The following is a 27,058-nucleotide window of genomic DNA, read 5'->3' on the forward strand; positions in this document are numbered from 1 at the left end:
CCTCGGTATGTGGCCCCGTACGAGGACCCCAAGGCAGAAGCAGTGGACGCCATGTCCCTGGATTGGAACAGATGGTCCAGGATCTACCTGTTCCCTCCCACCAACCTTCTGCTAAAAGTCCTCTCCAAACTGAGAACCTTCAAAGGAACAGCGGCCCTAGTGGCTCCCAAGTGGCCCCGGAGCAACTGGTACCCCCTAGTCCTGGAGCTACAACCCACGCTGATCCCTCTCTCGGGCCCAGTTCTCTCCCAGCAAGTACAGAAGTCGACTGTCTTCGCTTCATCATCGAAAGTCAGGGACCTTCATCTCATGATTTTCTCTCCCTAGCCGTGAAGAAAAGGTTTGGGATCTCGAAGAAAAGTCTAGACTTCCTCGAGGAATACAAGACCGAACCGAATCCACACGACGGCAGTACGAATCATCCTGGAGAAAATGGGTCTCATTCGTCAAGGCAAAAAATCCTACGGAAATCACCATCGATTTTTGCATGTCCTTCTTCATTCACCTTCATGGACAGGGCTTAGCAGCCAACACGATTTCTACTTGCAAATCGGCCTTGACTAGACCACTAATGTACGCCTTCCAGATTGATCTGTCCAGCGACATCTTCAATAAACTGCCGAAGGCATGCGCTCGTCTACGCCCAGCACCCCCACCAAAACCTATCTCCTGGTCCCTGGACAAGGTGCTCCATTTTGCCTCCAGTTTGGACAACGATTCGTGCCCTCTCAAGGATCTGACTCAAAAGGTTATATTTCTTTTTGCTCTTGCTTCAGGAGCCCGAGTCAGCGAAATAGTGGCATTATCAAGGGACGAGGGTCACATTCTGTTTACAGATTCAGGAGACCTTACCCTCTTCCCGGATCCGACGTTTCTCGCTAAAAACGAACTACCCACCAAAAGATGGGGCCCTTGGAGAATCTTCCCCCTGAAAGAAGATGCCTCTCTATGTCCAGTAGAGAGCCTCAAGGTCTATCTTCGTAGAACTTCTGACTTTGGTGGAGGCCAACTCTTCAAAGGAGAAACATCGGGCAGCGACCTGTCACTGAAACAACTAAGAGCGAAGATCACCTACTTCATTCGCAGAGCGGATCCTAACAGTACACCCGCAGGTCATGATCCTAGAAAAGTCGCATCGTCTCTGAATTTCTTTCAGAGTATGGATTTCGAAAGCCTCAAGAGTTTCACAGGCTGGAAATCCTCGCGTGTTTTCTTCAAGCATTACGCGAAACAAGTGCATGAAGTCAAACATTTCGTGGTAGCCGCAGGTAGTGTTATGAAACCTGCACCCAACTCTGCATAGAACAGTGAGTTACTTGGGACTCTAACTCCTCGGGTGCCTATGTTGACCCTCGCGTGATACGTAGTGAATTCAAAGACACTTAGTGTTTTTTCATAGACTGTTCTTCTCTCAGGTGAAATGTCATAGTCGTCACGAGTGCCGTATGCCTAGTGCATGATGTGTTTTTCTTTTAAAAGACTAATGTTCCTCTGGAACCCGTGCTTTCTAATAATTTGAAATTTTCTTTCAGATTCAAGAGCGAAGTCTTTCATTACTATGTACATTATAATTTATTGTAAATACCTTTACATCCTTTATTGCATTTATTACCATATTCTGCAATTGTGAAATAAAATTTCTATTTTATTTACTTGTGCGTCTCAATCCGCTCCTACTTATACTATGAAATACATGGTTGTCATAGTTTCATTATCCTTCCCCTTTTCCTCTATAAAAAAGATGAAGATAATTGGTTCAATCCATATTATATACTCACCCATGCTATGTAATATTCCTAATTGAATACTTACTTGCGCTATACCTTCGAGACCAGACTGTTCTACTTTACAATATACAGTGCCTAACCACCACTTGTCTGTTTTTTTTAGAATGTTCCTATACGAATAGCAACCATTCTGTCGTGTCTCCGAGTTCTTCACGTTCTCCCCGCAAGGTGAGTAGCCCTTCAAGAACCACTTTGATCCTCAGCATGGTCCGTTGGGACTTCTCTGCCAAGGGGGGCAGGAAGTTTCAACCCCACGGAACCTCTATCTAGATTACCATGCTTACTCTATTCAAAGCCCTCGGCACTTACACTACAAGGGGAAAATCTACCACGATACATTGATTCTCTGGTATTCTTCCATCAGGACGCCATGGCTTGAGCCCAAAAAATGGATTTTGAGCGAAGCGAAAAATCTATTTTTGGGTGAGATAGCCATGGCGTCCTGAGGGATCCTCCCTGCTACTTCGTCCAGCCTTTCAGGTCCCACCCTGTCCTGCTGCATCATGGTGATCGGCAAGCAACTGGCTTCAGGATGAGGACGGACGTGACGTCATTTAGCAATGGCGCCCGTTTGTTTACGTCTCGAGTACCAATAGTAGCCACGGACGAGATTAGCTGTGGAACGGCTCCCCAGCTATTCTCCGCCCCTACACATCGAAGTGTTAACTCTATGTGGGGTGCAGATAGCTATGTGGCGCGTTAATACATGCGTCCCCTGTTGATATACGATGTCTTAAAGGGAAACCTTTAGGATACTCGCTCCAGAAGTTAGAATTCTGTGATAACCTGTGGTTAAATTCTCTGGGAATATCTAGTAGTTATTTACCCAAGGAAGCTACCAAAAAGGAACCTTCCATCAGGACGCCATGGCTATCTCACCCAAAAATAGATTTTTCGCTTCGCTCAAAATCCGTTAATTTTTCTTGTTCCCTTTCCTCACTGAGCTATTTTCCCTGTTGGAGCACCTGGGCTTATAGCATCCTGCTTTTCCAACTAGGGTTGTAGCCTAGCAAGTAATAATAATAATAATAATAATAATAATAATAATAATAATAATAATAATAAGGTGGTCAACTTCTAACACACACTCACAACTGAAAGAAAAAGCAGAAAAAAGATTAAAGGCTGTCAACGAGGACGATGGACAGACACGTCTGTTCATCGCCAGAGCCAAAAGTAAAGTGAAGCAAATCACCGGTGTGTGGGGGGGGGAGGGGTAGCAAGGTATCCCTTTCCCTACCCCCGCTAACTAGCACGGGGGTAATTAACCCTTGTTAAAAACTATTGGCTCGTCATTTCAGCTACGCTATAAGGTAAACCCAATGTAAATAGCGTGGTTTGTATTTCGGTTACGGAACAAAGCTTCATTTATGACCCCGTGTAAATTCAGAGGGTGACGAACGTGATTCAACAGGCATAAAAAAAAATTTGGAAACTAATCATAAAAACTTTCATGAGTTTCTAAATCAACTGAAGGACGAAAGGAATAAGGATCTTCTCCTTCTGAGAATCTCAAATTCAACAGGAGAAAAGTGATCACCAATGTCTTCTACTGACAAAGATCTAGTAAGACGTGGCGCCGAACGTCCTGAAAGACGAGGTGCCGAGCATCCTGATAGACTAGGCGCCGATCGTCCTGAAAGACGTGGCGCCGAGCGTCCTGAAAGACGCGGCGCCGAGCGTCCTGAAAGACGCGGCGCCGAGCGTCCTGAAAGACGTGGCGCCGACCGTTCTGAAAGACGAGGCCCCGATTGTGCTTAAAGACATGGCGCCGAGCGTCCTGAAAGACTTAGCCGAGCGTAAAATGATCTTCATTACGTCACTCGGCGCGTTCGGTTCATCAGAGGGTTCTCATGGCCGACTGGTGCTCTGGAATAAAAACCGTGTCTATGTTGGTTCGTAAGCATTATAGTATTGCTATTATCAGCAAATGTGATGCAATGCAAGACTCTAACAGCAATGTTAGTAGCTTAACATCCAACGCTCTTTGCTTTCCCATGGCCAGGGCAAGCATTCTTGGGAATGTCAACGGGAACGCTCGAGAGGACGTCAGCTCGTGAGCTAACGCCTCTCGTTTCCTTTGGCCGATCGACATTCCTTCTCCCAGGGGTTGGGGAGCTTGGAAGAGGTCTAAGGCTAGGAAAAAACGTCCACTGTGCTGAATAAATACACTGCACTAATTTAGCACTGAAACATGACAAATTCGAAGATAATTTGTATTTTTCCTAACCATACAAACCTTAGCTATTTACATTGGGTTTACCTTTTAGCGCAGCTGAAATGACGAGCCAATAGTTTTAACGAGGGTTAATTACCCCCGCGCTAGTTAGCGGGGGGTAGGGGAAGGGTAGCTTGCTACCCCTCCCCCACCCCACACACCGGTGACTTGCTTCACTTCACTTAGAGGTAGGACTTGACTTGGGGGTCAGGGATGGCGGGCACATATGTGTAAATAGCTAAGGTTTGTATGGTTAGGAAAAATACAAATTATCTTCGAATTTGTCATTTGTTCCGTAACCGAAATACAAACCACGCTATTTACATTGGGTGACTTACCCCTTAGGAAGGGTGGAAAGTCCCCAGCCTTACTGACTTCGGCTTGCCCGGGGGCTTGATCCCTCAGTGAGCAGCACTAGAAAAAGGGAGCCCCTGCACCTCACAAGTTCCTAGCATCGCTAGGAACGAGTGGCCTACATAAGCAGTGTGTGGAGGAGAGAGTGACTCGTCCTATGAAGTTGACCTTGAGACCTTCAGATAGGAATTCTAGGATAGGACGTTCCCAATACCACCTCGTCAGGGTATGGGAGACGCAACAGTATTAAGCTTAATACTAGGAGCACAAAGAAGCATGGGTTACCTGCAGAGGTCGAGGTCAGCTATGCGAGGACCAGGCTGCTGCTTCCCCAAGAGAGGGGAGAATGAAGAAAGAAGCAAGGGTCAGACATACTCTTTCATTCACGCAGACTAAGACCGGGTAACAACGCCCTCAACCTACTGCTACTTGTCCAAAAAGGAGCCTGAGGTTAGACCAGCTGTTGTGCAGCCACCGCAGGGCCGATAGAAAACGTATCGAGGCTCCTGTGGGTCACGTCTTGCAGGTAGTGGGCTGTGAAGGTCGTCTGACGCTTCCAGACCCCAGCTTGAAGTACCTGCGTCACAGATAAGTTTCTCTTGAAGGCCAGGGATGTAGCAATACCCCTGACATCGTGTGCCCTAGGGCGACGTGACGGAGGAGGGTCCGGATTCAAGGCATGGTGGATAACCCTTCGAATCCAAGCGGAGATGGTGTTCCTGGTGACCCTCCTCTTAGTCCTGCCTGTGCTCACAAACAATGCTCGCACTTGAGGACGGACTGCAGCCGTTCTCTTCAAGTAGTGCCTCAGACACCTCACTGGACATAGTAGCACCTGGTCTGGGTCGCTTGTTACAGAGCGAAGACTCGCGATCCTGAAAGAGTCGAACCGAGGATCCTGCACTCCAGGATTCTGAGTCTTGGCAACAAACTCAGGGACGAACCTGAACGTTACCTCCCCCCATCCCCTTGAATGGGCGATGTCGTACAAGAGACCATGAAGTTCACTAACCCGCTTGGCCGAAGCCAAAGCAAGTAGGAAAGCCGTCTTCCAAGACAGGTGGCGATCGGAGGCCTGGCGTAATGGTTCGAAGGGAGGTCTCTTAAGAGACCTGAGGACTTGAACCACGTTCCAAGGAGGAGGTCTCACTTCCGACTGGGGGCAGGTAAGCTCATAGCTACGTATTATTATTATTATTATTATTACTATCCAAGCTACAACCCTAGTTGGAAAAGCAAGATGCTATAAGCCCAGGGGCTCCAACAGGGAAAAATAGCCCAGTGAGGAAAGGAAATAAGGAAATAAATAAATGAAGAGAACAAATTAACAATAAATCATTCTAAAAACAGTAACAACGTCAAAACAGACATGTCATATATAAACTATTAACAGCATCAAAAACAAATATGTCATAAATAAACTATAAAAAGACTCATGTCCGCCTGGTCAACAAAAAAGCATTTGCTCCAACTTTGAACTTTTGAAGTTCTACTGATTCAACCACCCGATTAGGAAGATCATTCCACAACTTGGTCACAGCTGGAATAAAACTTCTAGAGTACTGCGTAGTATTGAGCCTCGTGATGGAGAAGGCCTGGCTATTAGAATTAACTGCCTGCCTAGTATTACGAACAGGATAGAATTGTCCAGGGAGATCTGAATATAAAGGATGGTCAGAGTTATGAAAAATCTTATGCAACATGCATAATGAACTAATTGAACGACGGTGCCAGAGATTAATATCTAGATCAGGAATAAGAAATTTAATAGACCGTAAGTTTCTGTCCAACAAATTAAGATGAGAATCAGCAGCTGAAGACCAAACAGGAGAACAATACTCAAAACAAGGTAGAATGAAAGAATTAAAACACTTCTTCAGAATAGATTGATCACCGAAAATCTTGAAACACTTTCTCAATAAGCCTATTTTTTGTGCAACTGAAGAAGACAGAGACCTTATATGTTTCTCAAAAGTAAATTTACTGTCGAGAATCACACCTAAAATTTTGAAAGAGTCATACATATTTAAAGAAACATTATCAATACTGAGATCCGGATGTTGAGGAGCCACCGTCCTTGACCTACTTACAATCATACTTTGAGTTTTGTTAGGATTCAACTTCATACCCCATAATTTGCACCATGCACTAATTCTAGCTAAATCTATATTAAGGGATTCACCAACCCTAGATCTACATTCAGGGGATGGAATTGATGCAAAGAGAGTAGCATCATCTGCATATGCAACAAGCTTGTTTTCTAGGCCAAACCACATGTCATGTGTATATAGTATGAAAAGTAATGGGCCAAGAACACTACCCTGTGGAACACCAGATATCACACTCCTATAATCACTATGGTGCCCATCAACAACAACTCTTTGAGATCTATTACTTGAAAAATCAATAATAATGCTAAGAAACAACCCACCTACTCCCAACTGTTTCAGTTTGAAAACAAGGGCCTCATGATTAACACGGTCAAAGGCAGCACTAAAATCAAGGCCAATCATACGAACTTCCCGACCACAATCAAGGGATTTCTGTACAGCATTGGAGATTGTAAGAAGGGCATCACATGCTCCAAGGCCTTTACGAAAACCAAATTGCAAACTAGGGAGTAGATGATTACCTTCAGCAAACCTATTAAGACGTTTTGCCAGAAGACGTTCAAAAACTTTAGATAATATGGGAGTTATGGAAATTGGGCGGTAATCAGTGGGACTTGAGCTACCACAAACACATTTACATAGAGGAGTAACATTACCAATTCTCCAACTAGTGCTAAAAGCTCCTCTTCTTGCTAACTTGCGAAAAATAACAGATAACTTTGGAGCTAAGAAATCTGCTGTCTTTATAAAAAACAAAGGAAAAATACCATTTGGGTCTACACCTCCATAAGCATCAAGGTCCATCAACAGAGCTTTAATCTCACGAGATCGAAAAGCTAAACTAGTTAGTTTAGCCTCAGGAAAACAGGAATGAGGAAGTTCAAGTTTTTCATTACTCTGTTTACTGTCAAAAACATCAGCCAAAAGGGTTGCCTTTTCCTTTGGACAGTGAGTGACTGAGGCATCTGGTTTAAGTAAAGGAGGAACTGTTGCATCTACACCAAAGAGTGCAGATTTAAGGGTAGACCACCATTTATGTTCCTGAGTTGTACCAGAAAGTGTTTCTTTTATGGTTAAATTGTACTCCCTTTCAGTTGAGGCATAAACTCTCTGAGCAAAAGCTCGAAGCTGAGTATAGTTGTTCCAGGTCAAATCTGATCTGTTCCCCTTCCAAAGATGATAGGCTTCCTGTTTCTCCAAATAAGCACGTCTACAATCATCATTGAACCACGGTTTGTCCTTCACTCGGTACCTTAGCACACGAGAAGGGATACGCCTATCAATTATGTTGACTAGATTCTCATTCAAAGGGACAACAGGATCTACACTATTATATAATTGTGACCAATTCAAGCACAAAAGATCATGTAAAATCCCATTCCAGTCTGCTTGGGATTTCATATAAATTTTACAAGAATATATATCAAGGACAGGCTGCTCAGTCTTCACTAATAATGAAATCAAGGCATGATCAGATGTCCCGACTGGAGAACCAACCTTACTAGTTATAACGCCAGGGGAGTCAGTGTATACGAGGTCCAAGCAATTACCAGACCTGTGAGTAGCTTCATTTATGATTTGCTCACAGCCTGATTCAGAGGCAAAGTCTAAAGCTCTTAAGCCATGGCGATCGGTAGGAGAGATAGAACTTAACCACTCCCTATGGTGAGCATTAAAATCACCAACAAAGACAAAAGAAGCCTTTCTATCATCTTCTTGTATCTTAGCCATAATGGTAAGAAGACAATCGAAGATAGAATCATCTATGTCTGGATTCCGGTAGATCGAACACAAATAAAAGTTGTTATGCCTGCCACAAACTTTTATTACCTGAATCTCATGACATCCACATTGATAGCAGGACTTATGAGAAGCAGGGTACTCGGTCCTAATATACACCGCCATTCCCCTGGCCCTAGGGATGGCATCACGTTTCAACATTATTGGCTTCTTAAAACCAGTTATAAGGAGCTCAGATGAGTGCCTCATATTAGAAACCAAAGTTTCTGAGCACAAAAGAATATCATACTGTCTGGACGCAACTGTAAGGTCTTGGATATTTGCATGAAGACCACGAATATTGCAATACAGAAGACGACATTGACGATATCTAGGACGTACTGGTCCCGGATTTCGCTCAATGTCTCCAGACAGCATAAGAATTAATAGAAATAAAAAAGAGACAGCATACTTAAAAACTAGATTAACAAGAATTATAACAAAAACAATACGTACAGAATTATAAACAAAGTGATTGACGATACCCATAGACTATAGTAAAAAGTCGGAAAAACTGGTCAACATGGAGGAGCCGATACACCATGCAAGGCTAAATACCCTCCAGGATAGCCACTTCAACTGAAGGGAGGACAGTAAGGATGGTTTTGAGAAGAAAAATAATCAGAAAAAGGAAAAGACAACCTCTTGATAAACCACCAGGCATCCATGGCCCTTCTATTAAGCCTGCCCAACACACCATTTCAAAAAAACAAGAGGAAGAAAAAAAAATAAGATAGAATAGTGTGCCTGAGTGTACCCTCAAGCAAGAGAACTCCAACCCAAGACAGTGGAAGACCATGGTACAGAGGCTATGGCACTACCCAAGACTAGAGAACAGTGGTTTAATTTTGGAGTGTCCTTCTCCTAGAAGAGCTGCTTACCACAGCTAAAGAGTCTCTTCTACCCTTACCAAGAGGAAAGTACACTGAACAAATTGCAGTACAGTAATTAACCCCTTGGGTGAAGATGTGTTAAGTATCTCATTGTTGTCAGATGTATGAGGAAAGACGAGAATATTTAAAGAATAGGCCAAACTATTCTGTGTAAGTGTAGGCTAAGAAAAAATAAGCCGTGACCAGAGAGAGGGATCCAATGCATTACTGTCTGGCCAGTCAAAGGATCCAATACCTCTCTAGTGGTAGTATCTCAACGGGCGGCTGGTGCCCTGGCCAACCTACTACCTAGAGAGAGTTCTAGCGATGAAGAAAAATCCACGCCCTTCAGTCTGAAGGCCAAGCTTAAGGCTGAGCGATAGCCTTTCACTGCCGAGACAGAAAGGCGCATTTCTTCCCGCAGATAAACGAGGAAGTCCGCTATTGCTGGAATAGTGGCATCGAGTGGAGAGATACCCCTTCCACGACACCAACCACAAAAGACTCTCCACTTTGCTTGGTAGACTCCCTCAGAGAGCCTTCGCAGGTGCCGAGACATTCTCTCCGCAACCTGTTGCGAAAAGCCTCTCTCCACGAGGAGACGCTGGATAGTCTCCAGGCGTGAAGCCGAAGCGAGGCTACGGCCCTGTGAGGGATGCCGGAGTGGGGTTGTCTGAGAAGCTCATGCCGTGGAGGAAGCTCCCTCGGGAGCTACAGAAGGTCCGGAAACCATTCCGCGTGATGCCATAGCGGAGCTACCAGAGTCATCGAAAAGTTGACCGATAGTCTGGTCCTGTTGAGCACTCTTCTCATCAGACAGAACGGTGGGAAGGCGTACACGTCGATGTTGTCCCACCGTTGCTGGAAAGCATCTTGCCAGAGTGCCTTGGGGTCCGGGACTGGGGAGCAGTACAGGGGCAGCTTAAAGTTCAAAGCTGTCGCGAACAAGTCCACAGTCGGGGAACCCCACAAAGTCAGGACTTTGTTGGCTATCTGAGGATCCAAAGACCACTCGGTACTCACTATCTGCGAGGCCCTGCTCAGACTGTCGGCGAGCACATTCCTCTTGCCAGGAATGAAGCTAGCTGATAGTGTTATCGAGTGGATTTCGGTCCACCTCAGAGTCTCTACTGCAAGATGGGATAGCTGCTGCAAAAAAGTGCCTCCCTGCTTGTTGATATAAGCCACTACCGTGGTGTTGTCGCTCATCACCACCACGGAGTGACCTGCCAGGGACCGTTGGAACTGCTGAAGAGCCAGAAAGACGGCCTTCAATTCTAGCAGGTTGATGTGTAGGCACTTTTCTGATTCTGACCAAAGGCCTGAGGCCCTCTGGTTCAGAACGTGCGCCCCCCACCCTTCTTTTGACGCGTCCGAAAACAGAGTCAATTCCGGGGGGAGGACGAGAAGACTCACTCCCTTCCGCAGGTTCTCGTCGACCAGCCACCACCGCAAGTCCGTCCGTTCCAAAGACCCCATTGGGATCAGAATGTCCGGAGAATCGGATCCTTGATTCCACCGGGACTTGAGCCGCCACTGTAGGGATCTCATCCTGAGGCGCCCGTTGGGAAACAGACGGGCCAGGGAGGATAGGTGACCTAAGAGACGCAACCACGATTGGGCGGGGAGCTTTTCTCGCCAGAGGAAGGGTTCCGCCACCCTCCTCAGCCTTGCTATCCGGTCGTCTGATGGAAAGGCTTTGTGGAGATTGGTGTCTATTAGCATGCCTAGATAAACCAGTCTTTGGGACGGCTGCAGAGAGGACTTCTTGAGGTTTACCACGATCCCCAGATCCTGGCAAAGATCCAAAAGCCTGTCCCGGTGCCGAAGAAGGGTCGACGCCGAGTCTGCTAGGATCAGCCAATCGTCCAGATAACGAAGGAGACGAATGCCGTTCCTGTGCGCCCAAGATGAAATCAGGGAACACTCTGGTGAACACCTGAGGAGCTGTGGAAAGACCGAAACACAGCACCTTGAACTGGTAGATCTTGTCATCTAGGCAGAATCTCAGGTACTTCCTGGAAGACGGATGGATTGGGATCTGGAAGTACACGTCCTTTAGATCCAGTGTGCACATGAAGTCTTGTGGTCTCACCGCAAGTCTGACAGGTTCTCCTGTCTCAATGCTGAACCGGGTTTGCTTGACAAACCCGTTCAGAGCTGAGAGGTCGATGACAGGTCTCCAGCCTCCAGTAGCCTTCTTTACAAGAAAGAGTCGACTGAAGAAGCCTGGGGAGCCGTCGACGACCTCCTGGAGAGCACCCTTCTCGAGCATGGTCTCGACTTCGGCCTGAAGGGCCAGCCCCTTTGCCGATCCCGTGGCATAGGAGCTCAACGACACTGGATTCGCTGTCAGGGGAGGTTGAGATGTTGTGAACGGGACGCGATAGCCTTGGCCGATCACTGAGACCGTCCAAGCATCGGCCCCGTGTTGCTGCCACCTGCGGATGCAACGCTGAAGGCATCCCCCCACAGGTGGACACGCAGGGGGACTGCCACCCCTAGGGCTTGCGGCCGCGGCCGCCACCCCTAGGAGTCTTGCCTCCCCTGGAGGACTTACCGCCCCTCTTGACCTTGGTTGGAAAGGGCTGGGGCTTAGACACCACCTTCTTAACTGCCGGTGCCTGCTTTGGAGCCTTACGAGGCTGCTGCTGCTGTTGAGGCGGAGCTGGAGGCTTATAGGGGCGGGCTGTAAGGGCCCTATGGAGGAGGGAGTCCGTGCTGGATTTCCTCCACCTCTCAGCTGTTCGCTCCATGTCTTGAGGCTCAAACAGGTTCTCCCCCAGAAGGGAAGCATGTCTGAGCCTACACACATCCACGGCGGGGACCTTCGGATGGAATCTCTCGGACACAGCATCGCGACGCTTCAACACCGAGTTGGCCCACAGGGTGGTAACCTGGTGCGCCAAAAACTCGATGGAGCGGGTGCCCGAGAGCAAGAAGGTCTCCAGGGCCTTCCTATTGGTCTCCTTGGACAAGTCCTCCGAGCGCAATAGGATGCCCCGAGATCCTAGCCAAAAGTCCAGCCACGAAGTGGCCTGCATGGCACACTTAGCGACCTTTTCGTGGCTAAGGATCTCTGCCGCCGAGAACGACACCTGCCGGGCAGAGAGCTTCTCAAGGGGAACTCCCTTCGCCAGCTCCTCCACAGAGTGATGGAGAGGAAGAGCGAGGCTGGACTCACCCAGGATCTCGAAATACCTCCTCTGCTGAAGACAAGGAGGAGGGATGAGTTTGTTCCCGGCAAAGGAACGACTGGAGGAGGCAAGAATCGCGAGCTGAGCGTTGGCCCTAGCTCTGGCACTCTTCAGACCCCGAGACCAGGGCAGAGCCGCACTGGACTTAAGGGCGTTCCAAACGTCAAACACCTCATCTAAGATAGTGTCTTTGCCTTCAGGGGGGCGATCACGGGATCCATAAGCCCGTTAAGTTGCCTTATCAGGCTTAGGACCTGCCAGAAGGCATGTTCGGATTCCTGCTGATCTCCTCCTTGCGGGCTGGCAGCTAAGTCTCCTGTCCCAGGGATCTCTTCCTGGGGTGAAGCGTGGACGTTCCCCCGGGGAGCCGCGGGTTCCTGGCGAATCCTCGAAGATGATTTCGGGACGGTCTTGGAGTCCTTGGATTCCCTCCTGGGAGGGATACAGGATCCCAACAAAGAGGGTCATGGAGCCCCTTCGTCACGAGACGACTCTCCTCAACGAAGGGGAAGACTACCGCTTCACTGGACTCACCCGAGGACGGAAAGGCTTCGTCCACGGGAGAAGGAGAAAGCACTCGAGCAGGAGAAGGGGGCTTCGTGACAGACCTCTTGGGAACCAACTTCGCCCTGGGGGAAGTCACCACAAAGTCCACTCCTCTCTTTCTCTTCAGCGTAGGAGAGACAGCCGTTGGTTTGTTGCCCTGATCGGCGAGTGCTGGCTTTATAACCCTCACTAACGCCCGCATCAGAGGACCAAACCAAGTCTGTTGTTCCAAGGACACAGAATCCGAAATCCTCGCTGGAGGGAAAGGGATCGGGCGATCATTTGGAGTGGACACCACAGTACTTGCCTGAAAAGAAGGTGGGGAAGAATGATGCACTAACCTCTCCTCAGTATCTTCCTTGTCCTGCACTACCATCCTGCGTTTGGATGGAGGTGATCCCGAGGGTTGTCTAGGAACACGCGTTCCTGCTGCTACCACTGGCTGCGAAATTCACCACGAACGATGGTCGCGCGCGGGTGAGCGATCGCGCGGGCGCGCAGGTGGATGATCGCGCGGGCGCACAGGCGAGCGGGCGCGCAGGCGAATGATCGCGCGGGCGAGTGGGCGCGAGGGTGTACAGGTGAACGAGCGCGTGTCCGAGTCAGCGAACGAAAGCGTTGGCGCGATGGCGAGGGAACGCGTTGCCGCGTGGGCGAGGAAGATCGCTGGCGATGTAGATCAACAGGCGATCGGTGGTGAGCTGGCGAGCGCTGACGCGCAGGTGGGCGATCGCCCAGGCGAGCGATAGCGCGCAGAACGCGCAGGTGAATGATCGCGCGATGGCGAGCTAGTAATGGCGAACCATGTCCCTTCAGAACCTCTGGTCGACGAAGCGTTGGAGAACACGTGCGCGCAGGTTGTAAATCACGCGGGCGGTCCGGAGATAGCGGATAAACAGGTGATCGTTGACGCGTAGGAGAACGCTGATGAATAGGCGATACTAAAATCGCCTGTGCACGCTGACGCGCATGTGAACGCTGGTGAGCAGGTGATCGCTGGCGAGCAGGTGATCGCTGGCGAGCAGGAGATCGCTGGCGAGCAGGAGGGCGACGCGTGAGATCCTGTGAAGGAACAGGTGGCGTGGCGCGTTCACGAACAGGAACATGAAGATCGTAGGCGCGTTGGCGAACATGTGCTTTTGACACACGCGCTGGAGAACGCAAACGCTGTTGCATAGACACAGGATGAGAGAGCTCAGGAGACTGATGGCGCGCAGGGAGTCCAACAGGAATTGCAGGATGGTCAGAGACCACAGGGCGATGATCCTCAAAAGAGCGCTGACGCTCAGAAGAGCGCTGACGAGCAGGAGAGCGCCTGTGCGCTAACACTGCAGAAGGGCGAGCAGAAGAATGCTGGCGTGCTAAGCGTTCCTCAGGAACCACAGGATGTAGGATGTCCTCAGGAGAGCGCTGACGAGGAGGGCGAACATCAGGAGAGCGCCGGTGAACAGGTGAGCGCTGACGAGCAGGAGAGCATTGACGAGCAGGAGAGCGCTGACGATCAGGAGAGCACTGACGAGCAGGAGAGCGCTGACGAGCAGGAGAGCGCCTGTGCGCTAGCACTGCACGTGGAAGGGAAGAATCCCTTTGCCCAGAAGGGACCGTTGCCCGTCGGGTGACGAGTTCCCCAGAAGGTGAAGATCTAGCAGGAGTTGGAGAACGGTCTGCAGAGAGGTCCAAAGAAGCAGGAGCTGTAGGCTGAGTACGACGAGGAGAGTCCCCTCCGGAGGAAGAAGATCCAAAAAGGCGCCTCTTAACCCCCTTATAAGGGGAAGGGAGGCCCTTGCGACGCAGCGGACGGTGAGCCTTACGGCAGAGGCGGCCACGGGGAAGATCATCAGGACCATCAGTCCTCCGAAGGGGAGTCTCAGTCAAGGCACTTCCCTTAGAAGGAAGCTGAACAGCAGAAGAGCCCGTAGGACTCACTTCCCCCTTCGAAGGATGTACGGAAGGGGGAGGAGAGCCATCAGCACCATCATCCTCAACTGCACCTGCAGAGGATTGCCCAGCCACGTCGGAGGCCTCTGCCAACACGACGTCGACGATAGACAGAGGGTCTACCTCTGCTACCGCCGGCGACTGCTTAACGGCGGCCCCCAACGAGACAAGGTCAATCAAGGCGACCCTGGAGGGCAAGCCCTTAAGCCCCAGGGAAGCCCAAATCTGTAAGAGATCATCATTAGACAAGGAGTTATCAATGGCCTCCCCCGGAGGAGGAGGAGGAACCGCCCCGCTATGGGAGGCGACGCCCTCTGCCCCCCACCCAAGGTCGGGAAACAGAACTAGGGCCTGCGCTACCACTCGGCCGACTCTCCTTAGGATCCGGACGAGGGGGAGCTTCGGAGGAGGTTTGGGCGGCGAAAGAAGAGTCCCGAGAACCTTCCTCCTTCAAGGCAACCCCCGAAGGAGAACGATCTCTCTTGGACTTCTTCTTACGCCGGCGGCCAAACCTCTCCCACTGGGAGGCAGACCACTCACTCACTACACATGTTCTCCTGGTCACACCGTCGGCCCCGACACTGAGGGCAAAGGGTGTGAGGGTCCGTATCTAAGGCCGACATAAGGGTCCCATAAGGGCGGCCGGCAACACCAGGGCACGTACGCATAGTAAGATAATAATAAACGTTAGTCAAATTCAAACAAACACACAAGCTGTAGTAAAGAAAAAGCAGAAAAAAGATTAAAGGCTGTCAACGAAGATGATGAACAGACACGTCTGTTCACCGCCGAGCCAAAAGTGAAGTGAAGCAAGTCACCGGTGTGTGGGGGGGAGGGGTAGCAAGCTACCCTTCCCCTACCCCCTGCTAACTAGCGCGGCGGTAATTAACCCTTGTTAAAACTATTGGCTCGTCATTTCAGCTGCGCTAAAAGGTAAACCCAATGTAAATAGCGTGGTTTGTATTTCGGTTACGGAACAATTGCACTTTTAAACTCTTACACAAAAGACCATAACTAGTCCTGCCCGTTGTGATAGATCTCTCTGCCAAGGGCTTGAATGATAATGCAAAATCATTTCTAGTTCTTGCTATATAAAATTGTAACAAAATATTTTTTATAAGATATTACCTTGATATTTTCATTGTAAATAAATGTTTGAACACACTTACCCGGTAGTTACATATAACTACCGGTAAAGATAAATGTTATACATACTCACCCGGTAGTTATATACAACTACCGGGAAAGTTACATGTTATATGATTCAAATGAACAGATATAGGAATAACACACATATATATATATATATAAATGTAAACAACCCTTAATTCTTAAAGGTTCCCAAAAATGATATTTTCATTATAAAATAAATTTTTGAATATACTTACCCGGTGAATATATAAATAGCTGACGTCTCCGACGGCCCGACAGATTCCAAAAAACTCGCGAGCGATCGCCATGAAGGTTGCGGGTGTGCCCACCAGCGCCGACTATCGGCCAAATACCGCATATACTTCTCAACCACTCCAGTTCTTCTCAGTCCGCAGGGTCTCTATCGGGGAGGAAGGCAGGGCCTTTAATATTATATATTCACCGGGTAAGTATATTCAAAAATTTATTTTATAATGAAAATATCATTTTTAAATATTAAACTTAGCCGGTGAATATATAAATAGCTGATTCACACCCATGGTGGTGGGTAGAGACCAGTATTATAACAATAAAGGCGTATATGCTCAAGAGTTTTTGACAAATATTTCATAAAAACAAACTTAAGTATAGGTACCTGGTAAGGAAGCTGACTCTGATGATTACTCTGCCTCATTAGTCCGCTTTCCTCACGAAGACCAGCCATCCTCTCAGGATGCTGAAAGACTCCCAGGAGCTGTTATATCCAGGGCGAACACCCCTATAACAGGACCTCATCAATACCCTTAATCTGGGCGCTCTCAAGAAACAACATTTTGACCACCCGCCAAATCAAAAAGATTGCGAAAGACTTCTTAGTCTCCAGTACAACCCAAAATAAAATTAAAAATTTCAAGAGTAGATTAAAAGGATATTGGGATTAAGGGAATGTAGTGGTAGAGCCTTCACCCACTACTGCACTCGCTGCTACGAATGGTCCCAGTGTGTAGCAGTCCTCATAAAGAGTCTGGACATCTTTCAAGTAATATGAAGCGAATACCGACTTGCCTCTCCAAAAGGTCGCGTCCATAATACTTTTAATGGATCTATTTTGCTTAAACGCTACTGAAGTTGCTATCGCTCTAACTTCATGAGCCTTGACTTTAAGTGAATTACGATCCTTCTCACTTAAATGAGAGTGTGCCTCCCGAATCAAAAGTCTAATAAAATAAGACCACGCATTCTTAGACATGGGCAAAGAGGGCTTTTTAACGGAGCACCATAAAGCCTCTGAACAACCTCGTAGCGGTTTAGTTCTGGATAAATAAAATTTAAGAGCTCTAACAGGGCACAGCACTCTTTCAACTTCATTCCCCACAATCTCAGAAAGACTGGGGATTTCAAATGATTTAGGCCAAGGACGAGACGGAAGTTCATTCTTGGCCAAAAAACCAAGTTGAAGAGCGCATACTGCTTTATTAGTGGAGAAGCTGATGTTCTTGCTAAAAGCATGTATCTCACTAACCCTTTTAGCCGAAGCCACGCTCACCAAAAAGAGTGTCTTGAGGGTAAGATCCTTCAGGGAGGCTGAATTTAATGGTTCAAACCTGTCTGACATAAGGAACTGTAGGACCACGTCCAAGTTCCAAGCAGGAGTCGAAATATGACGCTCCTTGGAAGTCTCGAAAGACTTAAGCAGGTCTTGGAGATCTTTGTGATTAGAAAGATCCAAACCCCTATGCCTGAAAACAGAAGCTAACATGCTTCTGTAGCCTTAAATGGTGGATGCAGAGAGGGAGCGACCGTTTCTCAGATAAAGCAGAAAATCCGCAATCTGCGCTACAGAGGCACTTGGAAGAGGAAATAGAGGAGGACTTGCACCAGTCTCTAAATACCTCCCATTTCGACTGATAGATCCTGATGGTAGAGGATCTTCTAGCCCTCGCGATCGCTCTAGCTGCCTCCTTCGAAAACCCTCGAGCTCAAGAGAGTCTTTTGATAGTCTGAAGGCAGTTAGACGAAGCGTGGGGAGACTTTGATGAAATCTCTTTACGTGAGGCTGTCGCAAGAGATCCATCCGCAACGGCAGACTTCTTGGAACGTCTACCAGCTATAGAAATACCTCTGTGAACCACTCTCTCGCGGGCCAGAGTGGAGCAACCAACGTCAACCTGGTCCCTTCGTGAGAGGTGAACTTCTGCAGCACCTTGTTTAGGATCTTGAAAGGTGGAAAGGCATAAACGTCCAGGTGAGACCAGTCCAGCAGGAAAGCGTCTATGTGGGCTGCCTCTGGATCTGGAACTGGAAAGCAGTAAGTCGAGAGCCTCTTTGTCAGTGAAGTCGCAAAAAGATCTATGGTGGGTTGACCCCATGTCATCCATAGCTTCTCGCACACAGTCTTGTGCAACGTCCACTCCATGGAGATGACTTGTCCTCTTCTGCTGAGGCAGTCCGCCAAGACATTCATTTTTCCTGCACAAATCTCGTCAAAAGAGAGATGTTACTTGCCTTAAATGGAGTTCCTTCTGATCCGTGGACCAAAGACCCGAGCATTCCAGACTGTCCAGTGGAGCTCCCTAACCCAAATCCGATGCATCTGAATACAACACATGGTTTGGGTTCTTGATCGCAAGAGAAAGACCTTCTCGAAGTCTGATGTTGCTGTCCCACCAAGTCAGACATGTCTAGACTGAGTTGGAGATTGGGAAAGAGATACTCTCTAAGCCCTTCTCCTTGTTCCAATGGTTTAGGTGAAATTGGAGAGGGCAAAGGTTGAGTCTCCCCAGAGAGATAAACTACTCCAGCGATGAAAGAGTTCCCACGAGGCTCGTTCAAACTCTTACAGAGCAACTGTTTTTCTCTTGCAAGTGACGGACTTTTAACAGAGCTTGTTCCATTCTTGTGGGAGACGAAAAGGCCCGAAAAATCCGACACTGTATCTCCATTCCCAAATAAAGAATAGTCTGGGATGGAGTACTGTAAGTTACGACTTCTCTACGTTCACTATGAGACCTAGCTCCTTGGTTAGGTCTAATGTCCATTAGAGGCTCTCCAGACAGCGATTTAATGACGACGCCCTGATTAGCCAGTCGTCAAAATAAAGGGAGGCTTTGAATCCTCAAAAAATGTAGAAGCTTGCTACATTTTGCAAGGGCCTTGTAAAAACAAGAGGAGCAGGAATGAGGCCGAAGCACAGTGCTCGAAATTGGTACATTACTTTCCCGTCCACAAACCTCAGATGTTGTTGAAAGTTTGGATGAATCGGGATGTGGAAGTATGCATCCTGAAGGTCGAGAGAGACCATCCAGTCGCCTTCCCTTACTGCGGCCAAGACAGATTTGGTAGTCTTCATCGTGAACTTTGTCTTGACAATGAACACATTGAGCGCACTTACATCTTAAGTACTCCTGCAGTGAACGTGGCTGCCAGATCATTGGAGCCATCCCTGATAGCCTTGTTCATGCATGACATAATTGTACAGCAATACATTGACAGCTGGAGAGACCTTCTTACTTAAGGCTCCCAGGGACCAATCCAACAAAGGAAAACTTCAAACGCTCGAAAAAACTCCTAACAGGAGATGGTCTAGCTCTGAAGCAGACCATAAAATCTTGGAGCGTCTCATGGCTAGACGACGAGGAGAGTCCACTAGGCTTAAGAAGCCTCCCTGGGCAGAGGCAGGTACTCCCAAGCCGAGAACTTCTCCTGTGTCACACCAGACGCCCGAGCGAGAAGCTAATTAAGAAGGAGGAAAAGCAAAAGCAGACTTTCCTAAACTTCTCCTGGATTCCAACCAGTCTCCCAGTAAGAGCATGGCCCTCTTGGAAGAACAAGAGAGAACTGACTTCGTAAATGTAGGAGTCGAAGAAAGTCATGCCAAGAGTAAACTCAGACGGCGGAGCAGCCGTTACAAAACGAGTAGGACAAAATTTCACTAAAGAAATTCATAATTATAAAACAAGGGATTGTTGGACCACCCTAGGTTACTCCTCTTCTGAAGAACTCCCCAAAGGAACATTAGTTGAAAGGGGGTCATCAACTTCTTCAGAAGGCACATCATCTGATAAATCTAAAGTCTTGCGAGAAGGAGATTTATATTCAGAATGACGTGAAGGAAAAGCCTGACAGGCTACATCAACTTGTATCTGAACAGAAGTTAAAGTTGGAGGGTCGATGTCACGTTGTGACTGCAGAGAATGTTATTCTACTACACGTCGTGACAGAAGTAACTGACGTTCAAACGTCCCGTAGTAACAGCGGTGACTGTTGTTCGATGCTATATCGTGACTACGATGACTGACCCTCGACGTCACGTCATGTCTACGGTGTCTACCGCTCAACGTCACGTCGTGTCTGCGGTGTCTGCAGCTCAACGTCACGCTGTGACTGCGGTGGCTGACGTTCAAAGCGACCAAAGTTACATCGAGATTTATGCTCCGCATCTCGTTTAACAGCAAAGCTGTCACTAGGGATAACGTCAGCGTGGCGTAACAAAGCTCGTTTAGAAGGTTGAAGACCCGAATCACAAATCCCAGAACCGTGACGTACAAAAAGCAAAGGATCCTTTCGCACAGGAACAGGATCGAAAGCTTCTATTAAAGAAGAAAGCTTTAACAGCATATCTCGCAAAACACTTAACTTCGGATCAACCTGTGACTGCGGTGGCTGACGTTCAAACGTCACGTAGTAACAGCGGTGACTGCTGATCGATGCTATATCGTGACTACGGTGACTGACACTCGACGTCACGTTGTGTCTACGGTGTCTACCGCTCAACGTCACGTCGAGTCTGTGGCAGAAACGTCTGTACATGAACGTCATCGCTATGAACGGGACTCTTATGATGACTACAGCTAGGACGTTGAACTTGTTCTGAAGGAACTAATAAACGTTTCAACCATCTCGAAACCTTACGCCCAGGCTTTTAAAGAGACGAATCATCGGAAGACGAGGAGAAACTTCGTCTCTCCTGTCTTATGGCAAGAACGTGCTTGACGAGCAACGTCTGATACCTTTGAGGGAACGTCTGTTCGTTGGTTTACACTCCTCACTCCCTTAGGTCCTACGACATTCCTTCTCCCTGGTGCAGGGGAGCCTGAAAGAGGTCTCGGACTAGGCAAGCGACAAGCACGAACAAACGAACCCTCCGCAACACAGAACATGTTTTTTGCACTTACTTCACTGATATCGCATTTTTTAATAATTTCACATTAGACATGAATAAAACTGATTTCTACCTGAAGCACGCAATTCTCCCTTAAATCAAAAGGTTAGAATTGCGCAATGAGTCGTATAATGTAAGCACATTAGTACAAAATGAAACACACATGCAAAAATCAATAAACATATACATATATATCGAATAAAACGGAAATATATAAAGTTAAAAAGATCAGTGACTGGGGATGAGACTAAACACTAGTTCACTAAGGACTACGTTTTCAATCTCTCACCGTACAGTGCCTTGGGATGAGAATAAAAACTAAAACGTTTTATCCTCTCTCCCCGTACAGAGACTTGGGACGAGAGTAAAAAACTGAATCGAGAACAACGTTACTTGCTCCCAAACTCCTTGTACAGACTCTTGGGACGAGAATAAAGATCGGATCGTTCTCTCTCTCTCTCTCTCTCTCTCTCTCTCTCTCTCTCTCTCTCTCTCTCTCTCTCTCTCTCTCGTCACTCACAAGAGAATGGCCCACTCACTCTTTGTCAATAACAGGTTATTTGACTAAAGGAAAAAACTGAAAGGACTAAGAAATTTAAAATTAACATGTTCCTTTAAAATAGTATCTAAAAAACTTCAGTTTGAAAGAAGAATGAACAAAACGTCAAAATCGATTTACTCTTTCTGCAAAGTGAAACCGTGATTCTCTCTTTCTCTATCGTAACGATAGAGCGCAAACTGCGTAGCATAAATAAACCAAACGTTAGTTCATCTTTGAAAAACAGCACGAAGACTATTCAAAGAATAAATTTCTTAAAATATTTTCTAAAAATATTCATCTCATCAATCTTACAGAGCAACTGTTTTTATCTAAACAAAAATAAAAGTTGAATGGGCTCAACGTTGTTTAACTTCGTTTTCCAAGTCAGGACCGCCTACAAAGAATAGGTAAAGGCCGCATATAAACAAAAACATAAAATTTATCTCGATGTTTAGTATAAATGGAAAGCTAATCGAAGAGGCCTAATAAAGGCGGGTGAGATATAAAATATATAGAGGTAAATCTATAAATATCAACAATAATTTATAAAGTGATAAAATAACACACTTCCGTACACTGAGGGAAGGGTCGGCCATCTTTTCTCTATGGAAAAACCAGAGCGAGATTAAAAAAGCAAGGGCAAAAAACTTTTCCTCTCCTTTCAAAAGCATTTCTTTTGAAGATAGTATTGAATAATCCAACACGGCAAAAGCAATAAAACCAAAACCAAGTACTTCACCAATTCGGTAGAAAACTCGAGGTCTGGAGCGAGCGGAACCAATGTTGTCGGTGACACCTACAGAAAAGAACTGGAGTGGTTGAGAAGTATATGCGGTATCTGGCCGATAGTCGGCGCTGGTGGGCACACCCGCAACCTTCATGGCGATCGCTCGCGAGTTTTTTGGAATCTGTCGGGCCGTCGGAGACGTCAGCTATTTATATATTCACCGGCTAAGTTTAATATTTAAAAATAGTGATTTGTTATTATTAAAATGAACAGATATCGCAATAACGTATATATATATATATATATATATGTAAACAACCCTTAAATCTTAAGGGTTTCCAAAATAGTGGATTGCTACACTTTACAATTGGAACATATATGTGAATATACGAATAATACTAGAATCCCAACATCGAAGGAAAATAAACAACGATATCAAGAATTGTTGGAATTGCATCGTATTTTCATGAGGACTACGCAGCGAAAACTAACAATACGCTAGTTCTATTTCATCTTTGAAAATAGTATCGATGATTTAAAGAACGAATACTAAAAAGACAAATATTTTCTTAAAAATTAATATAATCTTTTTATATTAAAGGTTAAATACTTATTATAAGTTAGACTTTCTTTTCATTCTTTACAAGAAAAAGCAAAGAAAATAATTATGCAACATATTACGTAGTACTATGTTGCTTACGTCACACGATTGTGACGTCATAGAGATGGTGGAACGATCTCCGCCATCATGTTTAAAGAGTAGGTTCGTTAGTTTTACAGTAGGGGGAAAAAACTCCCATTCCTACCTCTGTTAAGATACAAACTTAGTTAAAGCACTAACACTCAGTAAAAATAAAATCCAACCAGCGAAGGTTAAAAATAAATTGTACATCACCTAAATAACTGTAATATACAGGTTATAGCGAGTGAAAAATCCAACATCTTGCAGCTAGCACGGCAGGGAATATATAAAGGTTCCTGGAATGGTTCCTAGGTACCTCGCTAGGGCGCAGGGGTGGTACACCTGGCTATCCAATCGGTGATTGGCGCGAGTTTCGAATTTTCTGCCGTTGACGTCGGGGACGTAAGCTATATATATAACTACCGGGTAAGTCTTATGTTTAAAAATCTGAATTGGTTGAGTATAGTTCTACCTGTTGTACCGCGAGGGCGCTGGGGTACAACTGGCATATCTGCGCTAAGCTGCGCAAGAGATTTTGAATTTCCTGACGAGGCGTCCAGGGACTTTAGCCATTATATAACCAGCGGGTAAGTTTTATATTTAAAAAGTACCAATATCGGAGTACTGTATCACAAATTTAAGCTCATTTTTTGACTGGCTGATATCAATTCCAGATACTCATGGTGGAGGACAATACTGATACTGATGTCATGACAGTGGTCGATACCAATACTCACAAATAAGGCTAACACTACCGACACTATTGGCACATCTCTAGTAAATACACCTGTATATGATACAGAAATTTCTGGCCAAATACATGAGCCATATATTTTTTCTAGTCGCTATCTTTTGCTTTATGTATTTCCAACCATGATTATTGGGACAAACCACCCCTATACAAGATTTTGGACATTGTATAAAGACAATTATGTGGCAACCATAGTGGGAATCAGGGGTTTTTGGGTTGGGAAATGCCCAAAAAATGTGTGTTTTGCTTCAAAAATATTAGTCTGAAATGCAAAATAAACACAAGATAGCAGATGGAAAAATATATGGTTTATGTAAGGGGGCTGGAAATTATAGCATCATAATTATCAATGATTTACTTCCCGTCCTTTCAATGATTTTTACTCCACCATGGCTTAATACACTCACAAAATTAATGTTACAGCATTACTCCTGTTATGCCAAGCAGTACATGATGTGCTGCGCATGCCATCCCCATGGATCATTATTCTTGGGATATTTTTCATAAGAGCAACAATAGCTACATACTGAACTGAGAGCATTCTCAACATAATCAATTACCAAAATGGATGAAATTACACTAAATTTTGAAATAGATTGTATTTCCCTCTTGGAGACATCTTTGTGAGATGGTAGTGATGCTGAAACTGATTACAGGAGGGTAGAAAAATGGCTGTCGTAGAACTTGTGCGTAATTGGTTAAAAAAGCCAAGTACAGTACTGATTATGTCAAACAAAAAACTGAACAGCTGGCAAAAGTGAGTGCAAACAACGCATGCGCGGTAACTTCTCACCAGTCTCCCAACTAAACAATGTATAATTACCTTCACATCTTAATGGCCCGGTATGTGATTTAATATGCCCAGCCCCCTCAAACATGGAGAAAAATGCCAAACTAGCCATCAACTAGAGAATTTCAGCTTTCCTAGTAATTAAAGTATCATATATTAACCAGATGAAGAAGTACATCAAGCTTAGGTGTAGGCAGGGGGTTTGTATATATAAGTAAGTATACGATTTAAGGTTAGGTTTTTTGGGGAAGTTTAAGTTTGGTGGTGTTCTATGTACGTGAGGGTCCTGTCCATCGCTATACAAAGGCTCACAGGCACCATACGTTGGGTTAGGTTAGGCGGTAAAGTTTTACTGTACTACAGGGTATTATTTCGAACAGAAAATATATGTTTTCCTGTAGTAAATATCGTGATTTAACCGAATTCGACCTTCATTTCAACAGCAATAGGTTACATTACCCTGTTGTACAGTACAATAATACCGGTTAGGCTGGGATACTGAACCTGAGGATATCCTGCAGATGACATCGGTCTAGGATTATTCTCTGCATAGAGTGTACTGCATTTTTACCAACGAGGTTGTGTTTTAGGTTAGGCCAGCAGCTAGAACGAAGTAACATTTGATAAAATACATCAAAGACCCGTCACCTGGGTCATATTCCAAATTTATACAGGCCAGCTCACCATAGTTTATAATGTAGCATACACTGACAACTGGAACAATCAGGGGAGGGTAACCCTAAGATACATTCAATAATATCCCTTCTTCGATGTAACAAAAAAAATAGACAATATGTACTGCTGTGAAATACACTTACTAATCCATTATGACCATTAAATCTTCGTCGACGATTTGTAAATCCTTTTAATTCATTACACAAACAACAAACACAACACACATTGAAACGAACACTTTAAACGGCAGTGCTACCAGTGTTGCCAGATGGGTTAGACTAAAAATACCCAAAAACTCGCGATTAAAATATCCCTAAAACAACCCAAATTCCCCCTTTCCTCAAATATATTTTCTTCTGATCTGTAGGTTTTACTAAAATAGAAATTACTCACTATACTTCATATAAGTGCAAATAAACTAACTGCAACAATATAAAGGTTTACTTATCAGACAGCCAAAGTCCCTAAATCTAGAGATAAATCCACATATCTGGCAACACTGAGTGTTACAACATGGACCAATGTTGCCAGATGGGTCAGTCTAAAAAATCCCCAAAACTATGATAAAAAATTCCCCCCAAAAAATAAAAAATTCCCATTTCCACAAATATATATTCTTCTGATCATGTAGACTTTACTAATATATAAATTACTCACTATACTTCATGTAAGTGCAAGTAAACTAATTGCAACAATATAAAGGTTTACTCATCTTTGTTTCTTTTTCATAGAAATATGTACAGAATATCCCACCGGACGCCCAAAATTCCCAACTCTGGGGATAAACCTTCTATCTGGCAACACTGAGTGAGTAGCGAGTAGTGAATTGTGGACTCGTGGTAGTCGAGTAGGATTATTAGTTTTCTATATATTATTTGGTCTTGCTTTTTATCTATTTTGATTCAGCACGGTCTGGGCGCTTTTAAATTGCGTAAAATTCAAAATTGGGATTTCTGAAAACATAATGCTTATATTCATTTCTTGAGAGAGTAAAATTCACACGAGATTTAGCCTATAAACAATCATTAAGTGTCAAGCTAATACAATACCGCTGAACAAATATTACTAACAAACATTCCTCAAGAGATTAAATTCAAAATAGATGCTTCTGATTATATGTGCAAAAGAAGCATTCCTTCAAAATGTGATATTAACAAGAGGTAGGATGTTCTTCGTACTCCCTAAGAGAGATTAGTTCACCAATCATGAGTCTTTTTATAGTTTTTATTATGACATACCTGTTTTGACATTGTTACTGTTTTTAGAATGATTTGTTGTTAATTTGTTCTCATCATTTATTTATTTCCTTTCATCACTGGACTATTTTTCCCTATTGGAGCCCCTGGGCTTATAGCATCTTGCTTTTCCAACAAGGGTTGTAGCTTGTCTGGTAATAATAATAATAATAATAAAAGTTCAGCTGGGCCCCACAAGGGACTAGAAGAGTTGGAAGTCATAGGCCTACATGGCTGAGGACTATGAAGCATGAAGTGGGAGATGATGATGAATGGAGTATTAAATTAAAAGTTCAAAATAGAGATGACTGTCGAAATCTGACCGAGGCCCTTTGCAAATTAAACATACTTCAGCACAACTTGTAGCCCAACACCTGACCATAAATATCCATGACACTAGTTTCCAGATAATGCTGAATAGCCTTATGTCAAAGACAATATCATTTTCTCTTCAAATTTACATTATGAAATTGTATTAAAAGTCGAACTGTGAAGGAAGTAAAAGGTGTGATGTCAATTTTATTGAACTTTCATTATTAAAATCCCTGTCCACATCTGAACTC

The 27,058-nt window shown here is 45.4% G+C and overlaps 1 long non-coding RNA gene across 4 annotated transcripts in view; it reads right to left on the bottom strand.

Moving 5' to 3' along the window:
- LOC137627326 (uncharacterized) overlaps nucleotides 1-25,530 on the bottom strand; it is a 700,057-nt gene extending 674,527 nt beyond the window's left edge. For all 4 annotated transcript variants that reach the window (XR_011041143.1, XR_011041145.1, XR_011041146.1 and 1 more), the window contains exon 1: nucleotides 25,404-25,530. This is a non-coding gene — a long non-coding RNA (uncharacterized lncRNA). The remainder of the gene's footprint in view (nucleotides 1-25,403) is intronic.
- Between the last annotated feature and the right edge of the window lie 1,528 nt (nucleotides 25,531-27,058).

This window comes from Palaemon carinicauda, chromosome 2, assembly GCF_036898095.1.
Source record: "Palaemon carinicauda isolate YSFRI2023 chromosome 2, ASM3689809v2, whole genome shotgun sequence".
NCBI classification, from domain to species: domain Eukaryota; kingdom Metazoa; phylum Arthropoda; class Malacostraca; order Decapoda; family Palaemonidae; genus Palaemon; species Palaemon carinicauda.